Below are 10,086 nucleotides of genomic sequence, written 5' to 3'. Positions count from 1 at the left end.
GATATGAATCTGGACTCTCTGCTGTTTCACAATCAACCTTCCCATCCTTCCTTTCAGAAAGCACACAATCCATTGCTCTTCCCTGGCAGCGCCTCTGCCGGCGATTCGCCGTGCCTGGGAGCTGCGCGGAGAGCATACTGGGAGATGTAGTTCCAAGTGCCAAGGCGCAGGCGCAGCCTCTATACCCATGACGCAATCGGGTCACTACAACTCCCAGAATGCCTTGGTGCCCGGCCTGCGCAGGCGTGTTGTGTCTGTGCTCCGAGTGCTAACACTGCAGCCGGAGCCCGGTGAGCCGGTAAGTGCAGCCCCTCCCCCCTCCGCCCCCGAACGGGGAGCAGAGCGCCCCTGATCCCCCCCCCACCCTCATCCCCATCCCCACTATCACCCCCACCCTCACCCCCGCTCACCTCCCCTACCCTCATCCCCGCTCACCTCCCGACCCCCACCCCCGCTCACCTCCCCTACCCTCACCTCCCCTACCCTCAGCCCCGCTCACCTCCCCTACCCTCAGCCCCGCTCACCTCCCCTACCCTCACCCCCGCTCACCTCCCCTACCCTCACCTCCCCTACCCTCACCTCCCCTACCCTCACCCCCGCTCACCTCCCCTACCCTCACCTCCCCTACCCTCACCTCCCCTACCCTCACCTCCCCTACCCTCATCCCCGCTCACCTCCCGACCCCCACCCCCGCTCACCTCCCCTACCCTCAGCCCCGCTCACCTCCCCTACCCTCACCCACCTCCCCTACCCTCACCCCCACCCACCTCCCCTACCCTCACCCCCGCTCACCTCCCCTACCCTCACCCCCACCCACCTCCCCTACCCTCACCCCCGCTCACCTCCCCTACCCTCACCTCCCCTACCCTCACCCCCGCTCACCTCCCCTACCCTCACCCCCGCTCACCTCCCCTACCCTCACCTCCCCTACCCTCACCCCCGCTCACCTCCCCTACCCTCACCCCCGCTCACCCCCTCCGCTGCCCCTCATTCCCCCCCCTCCCCAAACCTCTAGCTGCGATGCTGTAATTGAACCTGAAAGTACCGAAAGCATGAAGGCTATTGTTGGGCAAGAACAGGAGATTGAACTACTTTCTTTTATGACAGTTTTCTGAGATTAATTATCTGTTTTGCTGAAGGTAACAAAATGTTTTTTTTTTGAGGTGATATGTGTTGTGGGGAGGGGAGAGTGTACTGTCTGCTTTATGCAAAATTCCAATGTGGTTTCTGTACCATTTCTGGTGGGGAGATGGAGCTCCATTGCTGTATTCAGGTTTAATTTCCTTATTTTGTTAAGTTAAAGGATTTAAAGTTTGTATTCCTGCCTCGGGCAGTTAGATTGTGTTAAATAATTGGTTGGATTAAAACTGATTAAGGCTTCCTGAAATTAGGTATGGTACAGAGATAAAACTTAAAAATTTAAGCCAGTTTTATCTCTGCCTCAGAACTAGGAAAATCCTTCAATCTCACTGTTCAAATGGAGGCTTTTCATGTGCATTGTATCGACGTTAGCCCTTTGAAAGAGCTATCCAATTAATCCCACTGTCCCTGCCTTTTCCCCATAGTCTTGCAAATATTTGCTTTTCAAGTATTTATCCAATTCCCCTTTGGACGTCGCTATTGAATCTACTTCCACTGCTCTTTCAGATAATACATTCCTGAAACTTTGAGTAAAATAAAATCCTCATGCTAATTCTAGTTATTTTGCTAGTTTCCTTAACTGTGCCCCACTTATTAGCGATCCTCCTGTTAGTGGAAACAGTTTCTCTTCATTTCCTTCCAAAAGAGAAAATTTTGAAAATCTCAGCAGGTCTGGCAGCATCTGTAAGAAGAGAAAAGAGCTGACGTTTTGAGTCCAGGTGACCCTTTGTCAAAGCTAGTTTCAGATTGCAGCATACGCAGTAATTTGCTTTTCTCCTTATTTTCTTTATCAGAACCTTTCATAATTTAGGATACCTCCATTAAATCCCCTGTTAACCTAGTCTGCTGTAAAAAGAACAATCCCAACTTCTCCAGCCTCTTTACACCACTTTAACTGCAATTCTTCATCCCTGGTACCATTCTCCTCTGCACCCTCACTAAAGCTTTAACACGCTTCCTAACATGTGATACCAGAATTAGACACAATAGGTCTAATGATGACCATGAAACCATTGGTGACTGCCGTAAAAACTCATCTGACCATTAATGTCCTTTAAGGAAGGAAACCCACCATAGTTTGACTACATGTGAGTCCAGACTCACATCAATGTGGTTGACTCCTAAGGACCCTCTGGAATGGCCTAGAAAGTCACTTAGTTCTATTCAACCGCTACCAATGGAACCCAAAGGAATGAAACTGGATGGACATCGACTCAGGCACTGGAAACCGGCATATCCAGCCCTGTCGACCCTGCAAAGTCCTCCTTAGTAACACCTGAGGGCTAGTGCTAAAATTGGGAGAGGTGTCTCTCAGACTAGTGAAGCAACAGCCCGACATAGTCATTCTCTCTGAATCATATCTTACAGATGCTGTCCCAGACACCAACACCATTCCTGGATATGTCCTGTCTCACTGGCAGGACAGACCCAGCAGAGGTGGCAGCACAGTGGTATAAAGTTAGGAGGGTGCCCTGGGAGTCCGAAACATTGACTCTGAGCCCCAAGAAGTCTCATGGCAAGTGGTCAAACATGAAACTTCCTGCTGATTACCATGTATTATCCCCCCCTCAGCTGATGAATCCATACTTCTCCATGTTGAACAATGCTTGGAGGAAGCACTGAGGGTGGCAAGGGTGCAGAATGTACTCTGGGTGGGGACTTCAATGTCTGTCACCAAGAATGGCTCAGTAGTACCACCACAGATTGAGCTGGCTGGGTCCTAAAGGACATCACTGTTAGACTGGGACTGAGACTGAGACAGGTGGCGAGGGAATCGGAGAGAGAGAAAAACACATACTTGATCTCATCTTTACTAACCCATTTGCTGCAGATACAACTGTCCATGACAGTATCGGTAAGAGTCACCCCCGCACAGTCATTGTGGCGACCAAGCCCCATCTTCACATTGAGGACACCCTCCATTGTGTTGTGTGGCACTATCACCGTGCTAAATGGGACAGACTTCAAACCTATCTAGCAATTCAAGACTGGGCATTCATGAGGTACTGTGGGCCATCAACAGCAGCAGAATTGTAACCTTGTGGCCCAGCATATCCCCACTCCAGCATTATCACCAAGCCGGGGATCAACCCTGGTTCAATGGAGAGTGCAGGAGGGCATGCCACAAGCAGCACCAGGCATACCTAAAAATGAGATGTCAACCTGGTGAAGATACAACACAGAACGACTTGTGTGCCAAACAGCATAAGCAGCAAATGATACAGACAGAGCTAAACAATCCCACAACCAACAGATCAGACCTAAGCTCTGCAGTCTTGCTGCATCTAGTCATGAATGGTGGTGGACAATTAAAATTTATTTATTAGTCACAAGTAGGCTTGCATTCACACTGCAATGAAGGTACTGTGAAAATCCCCTAGTTGCCACACTCCGGCATCTGTTTGGGTACAGTGAGGGAAAATTCACCAAAGCACCTAACCAGCGCATCTTTGAACTGTAGGAGGAAACTGCAGCATCTGGAAGAAGCCCACACAGACATGGGGAGAATGTACAATCTCCACACAGACAGTGACCCAAGCCAGGAATTGAATCCAGGTCTCTGGTGCTGTGAGGCAACAATGCTAACCACTGTGCTGCCTCACTTATTAGAGGAGGAGCTTCACAAGTATCCCCATCCTCAATGATGGACTGGCCCAGCACATTCGTGGAAAAGATAAGGCTGAAGCATTCAGAACAATCTTCAGCCAGAAGTGCTGAGTGGATGATAATCTTGGCCTCATCTGGAGGTCTCCAGCATCACTGATGTCAGTCTTCAACCAATTCGATTCATCCTACCTGATATTAAGAAGCAACAGAAGGCACTGGATACAGCGAAGGCTATGGGCCCTGGCAATATTCCAGCAGTAGTACTGAAGACTTGTGTTTCAGAACTTGCCGCGCCCCAAGCCAATGTTTTCCAGTACAGTTACAATTGGGAAATTGACCTGGTGTGCCCTGTACACAAGAAACAGGACACAACCAACCCTGCCAATTACCGCCCCATCAATCTACTTTTGATCATCAGCAAAATGCTGAAGGGGTCAATGACAGTGCAGTCAAGTGACACCTACTCAGCAATAACCTGTTCACGAATGCTCAGTTTGGGTTCCACTAGTCATTCAGTTCCTGACCTCATCACAGCCTTGATTCAAACATGTACAAAACAGCCAAATGCTGGAGGTGAGCTGAGCATGACTGTCCTTGACATTAAGGCAGCATTTGACTGAGTGTGACATCAAGGAACCCTAACAAGACTGGAATCAATGGGAATCAGACAGAAAATACTGTGCTGGTTGGAGTCATACCTGGAAAAACAGAAGATGGTTATTGGACGTCAATCACCTCAGCTCCAGGACATCACTGCGGGACTTCCTCAGGATAATGCCTGAGGCCCAAACACCTTCAGCTGCTTAGAAGCTCAACACCATCCAGGACAAAGCAGCTCAGTTGATTGCTACCCCTTCCACAAACATTCACTCCCTCCACCACTGATAAACAGTGGCAGCCATGTGTACCATCTACAAGATGCACAGCAGCAACTCACCAAGGTTCCTTAGGCTGCACCTTTCAAACCCATAACTACTACCATATAGAAGGACGAGGACAGCAGACACTTGGGAACACCACCACTTGGAGGTTCCCCTCTAAGACTGTCACCATCCTGACTTGGGAACATATCACTGTTTCTTCACTGTCGCTGGGTTAAAATCCTCTTTAATAGCACTGTGGGTGTACCTACATCTCAGGGACAAGACGACAGCTCACCACCACCACCTCCTGAAGGACAATGGGGATAGGAAATTAGTGCTGGCCTAGCCAGCGATGCCCAAAACCTATAAATGAATTTAAAAAAAACTCCAGTTGGGAAAATCAGTCAAACTTTGAAACCTCCTCCCTCACACCTCACCCAGAAATAGCCATTCATTTATTAATGTGCTACAGGACAACACAAATTGTCATGGCTGAATTCCACCGTGCTTATTCAACATTCATTTGTGTCCTTGCAGGGATCACTGGGCACTCATCAGATAACAAAGCCCTTACTTGATTTTCAATCTCCACAGGTGAGGGCATTAAATGCCATAGCATCGTTTACTCTAGTTGGGGACCAACCAACTGGACATGAGTCAAAGAGAGAACCTTGGGCTTGTGCAACTCTGCTGCCCCGTGTTCTGATTCACGCCAAACTCCCGTCACCACCTCTGCCCCCCTCCCCCAGTTTTCTGACCTCCATTGACCAGTCCAGCGATAATCTATCTAACAATTCATATCCTTGTTTTCAGTTCAGTCCATAGTATGGCCACCTCTGTCTTTCTATGCCATGGTGTGGAGATGCCGACGTTGGACTGGGGTAAACACAGTAAGAAGTCTCACAACACCAAGTTAAAGTCCTACAGGTTTATTTGGTAGCAAACGCCGCTAGCTTACGGGGCTCTGCCCCTTTGTCAGGTGAGTCCTTACTACAGCAGAGCAAATGAATGTTTGTATTTCTTGCTCTGAGGACTAACCCCACCTGCTGAATTTGTACACTGCTGATGAAACCAGTTTGAATGCACCGATTGGGTTTCACCATTAATTATAAAGAGTAATAGTCTTTATTACTGGGGCTTAACTCATTAATAAATAACTCACTGAGTTAATTAAGTTTGACCAACCTGCTCCACAATACAGAACTGACCTTAGTTACGGGACACATTGGATACAGGATCTCTCCTGTCTCCAGTCCCCCTCTTTTCCAAGGATCAAAACTTCTGCTTCCATCACCACTCCAGAGAGGAAAGACCTTGGTGATGACAGCTCCGTGGATTGAGGGAGAAGATTTTCCTGCCAGAAACTAGTCCACAGGATTGAGGATGCTGTGGGGGACTGTGACAGTGTAACCTGTGTGTGTTCAACAGAGCCAGGCTGAGTACCTTCATTCAGGGAAAAGCTGCAGAACCGGGGACCCTAACTTGGGAGAGAAGACAAAGTGAATCCAAGCTTGGGGTTTAGTAGAAGAGAGGGATGAGTCGAGAGAAGTAGAGAGGGGCGACATGGTGGCAGAGTTGGTAGCACTGCTGCCTCTCAGTGCCAGGGACCTGGGTTCGATTCCCAGCTTGGGTCACTGTCTGTGTGGAGTTTGCACTTTCTCCCTGTGACTGCGTGGGTTTCCTCCTGGTGCTCCAGTTTCCTCCCACAGTCCAAAGATGTGGAGATTAGATGGATTAACAATGCTAACTTGTCTCTTAGTGCCAGGGGACTAGCTAGGATAAATGCCCGTGGTTATGGTCTGGGTGGGATTGCGGTTGGCGCAGACTCAATGGGCTGAGTGGCTTCCTTCTGCAGTGTGGGGATTCTGTGAAATGTTAGTAGCTGTGGGTTTCTGTTTAATTATCTCTTATGGAAATATGTGCAGTGTATGTGTACACGAGGAGGGGATGAGTGTTTATGCACATGCGCAAGTGAGTTCATTGGATACAAATTGGATCATCATTGGTTGTGGTGCTTCTTTGGTTGAATTGCCCCCATAAGAAACATTTGCTCTGTTCAAGCAGAAACCACTTATACCACCTCCTCCCAACCTCCAGCCCCTCTGTACCTCCTCCCAACCTCCAGCCCCTCTGTACCTCCTCCCAAGCCCACGTTGCTGCTGTGGTCCCTCTCAGCAAACTCAGCACCTGACCACAGAAGCTGTTGCTCAGTGTAACCGGGGCCTATTTGTTTGACTAATTCATCATTTTTTTTATTTGCAGACACAAGCGCTGTACTCGGGGCTGAACAACCTTACCAATAACTGGGAGAATCTGCAGAGTTTGTCCATATGATGCCCGGTTTCTCAGATCTGGGGTCACTGTCTTCACCATTCACCTGTGAGTAAACTTAACTTGTACTGTCGACTGAATTTCAAGGAGTTCAGGATGGCTTATATAGAAAATAGCAGATACCTGGGAGTGAGAAACATACTGGAATCTAATCGAGGGGTTTGGGGTGGTTTATATATCGAATAACAGATACCTGGGAATGAGTTACAGACTGGAATCTAATCGAGGGGTTCAGGATAGTTTATATATAGAATAACAGATACCCAGGACTGAGTTGCAGATTGGAATCTAATCGAGGGGTTCAGGATGGTTTATATATAGAAAATAACATACCCGGGAGTGAGTTACAGACTGGAATCTAATTGCGGGATTTTGAGTGATATATTTTATTTGTTGATGGGATGTGGATGATGCCAACTAGGCCAGCATTTATTTCCATCCCTAATTGCCCTTGAGAAGGTGGTGATGAGCTGCCTTCTTGAACCACTGCAGTCCCTAACAGTGCTGTTAGGAAGGGAGTTCCAGTAGTTTGACCCAGTCACAGTGAAGGAATGGTGGTGATATTTTTCCAAGTCAGGATGGTGTTTGCTTGGAGAGGAACTTGCAAGTGGCGGTATTCCCAGGCGTCGGCTGCCCTTGTCCTTTTAGATGGTAGAGGTTGCAGGGTTAGATGTTGCTGTCCAAGGTGCTTTGACTATTCATCTGGTAGATGGCCACTGTATGTTACTGATGGAGGGATTGAATATTTGTGGATGGGGTAGCAATCAAATGGGCTGCTTTGTTTTTTTTTGAGGATGAGATCAAGTATGTTTTTCCTTCTTGTTGGTTTCCTCACCACCTTCCGCAGTCCCCATCTAATAACTATGTCCTTCAGGACTCAGTTAGTAGGTACTACCGAGTCGCTCTTGGTGATGGACATTGTGGTTCCCCACCCAGAGTACATTTTGCACCCTTGCCACCATCAGGACTCCTTCTAGTGGTGTTTAATATGGGGGAGTATAGATTCGTCAGCTCAAGCAGCGTGTGTGGTAATCCGCTGGGGGTTTCTTTGACTTGGTGCCAGGGGTCTCAAGTTGATGTTGAGGAATCCAGAGGAATTCCTCCCTGATTGCACCACTGGGACAGAAGAGGGTGATGGTGGTGTCTAAGACATGAGGTATAATTCCATGACTGTGACTATGTCAGGCTGTTGCTTGACTGGTCTGAGATAGCTCTCCCAATTTTGGCAGAAGCCCCCCGGAAGTTCGTGAGGAGGACTTTGCAGGATTGATGCTGTGTGGTCTTTCACTTTCCTTACTGGGCCATTTCAGAGCACGTTTAAGAGTCAGCTACGTTGCTGTAGAACTGGAGTCAGCAGTAAGGATGACAGATATCTTTTTCTAAAGGGCATTTAATTCCAGGTTTAATTTATTGAAACTTGCAACATTTGTCATGGTGGGATTTGAACGTGCGCCCCCAGACCATTATCCAGGGTTACTATCCAGTGACTGTACCACTGCCTCCCCAGAAATATATCTGAGTGGGATGGGGGGGGGCACTGATCAGGCAGTCCTGAATCTGATGACATTGTAAACCAAAAGTGAAACTCGAGAATGTTATTTTTAGCTTGACAGAAGTCCGGTTTAATTGTCGTCGCTGCTACAGGTTAATTTGTGACTATAAGTAATGTCAATCATATTTACTCTCTCACCTCCGACCTTCCCCCTCCATCATAACACACACAATTCTGCTCTGCGGATGTCAGTGTGCTCTGTCACATCAACAGGGAGCTGACCTCTCCTGTTCCACCTTATCTTCAGACTGCTCTAACCACATCCTCACTGCTTCTTCTTGGTATCTTTATTGCATTACCTGATCTGATCATCTCTGCAGCTAGCTGCACATCGATTTCTGAAAGTAAGCATTGATTTCCATCTTCTGATAGCCCACTATATTTTTAGTGGAATTAATCTGCAGTTGGATTCTGGGAAAGGTTATTTTGTAATTTTATAATGTGACAAAGGAACAAAGTAGTGCTGTGAGAATGAGTGTCTTTGCAGCGACATCAAACGTGGGATGAGCTCTGGTCTTTCCTCCCACCTCCTTTTCCCCTCCCAGCCTTCCCCTCCCAACCTTCTCCTCCTACCTCCCTCCCATCACCCCCCCCCCCCCCCCAATCTCCCTTCTCGATCCCCCTCTTTCTCCCCCCCTTTTTTCTGGTCCTCTTCCCCTGTCCCCACACCCCCCTTTCTGGTTCTCTCCCCCCCCAGTCTCCCTCTTTTCTGATTTCCCCCAACAACAGAATGAAAGATTGAAATGCCAATACAGAAAGACCATGTAGAAAAAAGCTCTCTGTGGAATTTTAAAGAGGGTTAATGTTTGACCAGAGAAGGGTGAGATTCCCATCAGTATCTGGCATATTTGAAAATAAGGGATGCTTTTCCGTATAACTGGCATTGTTTAGAAAAAGTACGTCAAGTCAACGGTCACCAGAGTTAAAAGGGAGTACAGGGAAGACAGTAAAATAAAATATTCTGAGCTGTCTCAAATCACTGGAGCCTGTAACAGGAATTTGGATCCATGACGCCTTTCAATGAAGAAAATGAATCATGGAGTTCCTAGTGAGAGCGTTTTCAGTACTTTGTCCAAGTGAATAAAATTACAAATGAGTTGCTCATACCAGCTTTTCTCAGCACAATTGGAAGTAAAACCTTCAGTTTGCTCTGGAGCTTGGTTCATCCAACAAAACCAGGAACCAAAACTTATAACGACGTAACAAAGATCCTTGAAAGCATGATTCTCCAGAGCCATTGATTATCACAGAACAGTTGAAGTTCCACTGAAGGAATCGAATGGAAGGTTAAAGCATCTCTCGGTTTGTGGATCTCAAAATGAGGCTATTGAAAGAAGATTGCTTAATGAACATACTTTGCCTTTAAAGACAGATGTAGAAAATGGTGTCAATGGAACTGGCTGCTAAAGTGGCATCACAATTTGGTGCAGGAATGAAGAGCCACAAGTTGGTAACTGCCCATAAGAAGCCAAAACAGCAACAAGCATGTCATAGATATCCCATAATGGGCCATTCAGCAAGTGAATACTGGAGCAAGGACAATGGCAAAAGGGGTCACATTGCAAAAGCTTGTTGGGCTAAACCAGCTTCCCC

The 10,086-nt window shown here is 47.6% G+C and overlaps 1 protein-coding gene across 4 annotated transcripts in view; it reads left to right on the top strand.

Annotated features, from left to right (window-relative positions):
• The first annotated feature begins 229 nt into the window (after nt 1-229).
• The window catches only part of zdhhc16b (zDHHC palmitoyltransferase 16b), a 32,660-nt gene continuing 22,803 nt past the window's right edge, over nt 230-10,086 (top strand). For 3 of the 4 annotated variants that reach the window (XM_080205947.1, XM_080205946.1, XM_080205944.1), the window contains exons 1-2: nt 230-298; nt 6,873-6,989. The gene's annotated coding sequence lies outside the window, so the exon portion shown is untranslated. Of the gene's footprint in view, nt 299-5,495; nt 5,590-6,872; nt 6,990-10,086 lie in introns of those variants that run through there. The other variant, XM_080205945.1, reaches the window with a different exon arrangement.

This window comes from Carcharhinus amblyrhynchos, chromosome 17, assembly GCF_965287045.1.
Source record: "Carcharhinus amblyrhynchos chromosome 17, sCarAmb.v2.hapA, whole genome shotgun sequence".
Classification (NCBI taxonomy): Eukaryota; Metazoa; Chordata; class Chondrichthyes; order Carcharhiniformes; family Carcharhinidae; genus Carcharhinus; species Carcharhinus amblyrhynchos.
Note: the sequence above shows the minus strand (reverse complement) of the source record. Positions and strands in the feature narration are given on the sequence as shown.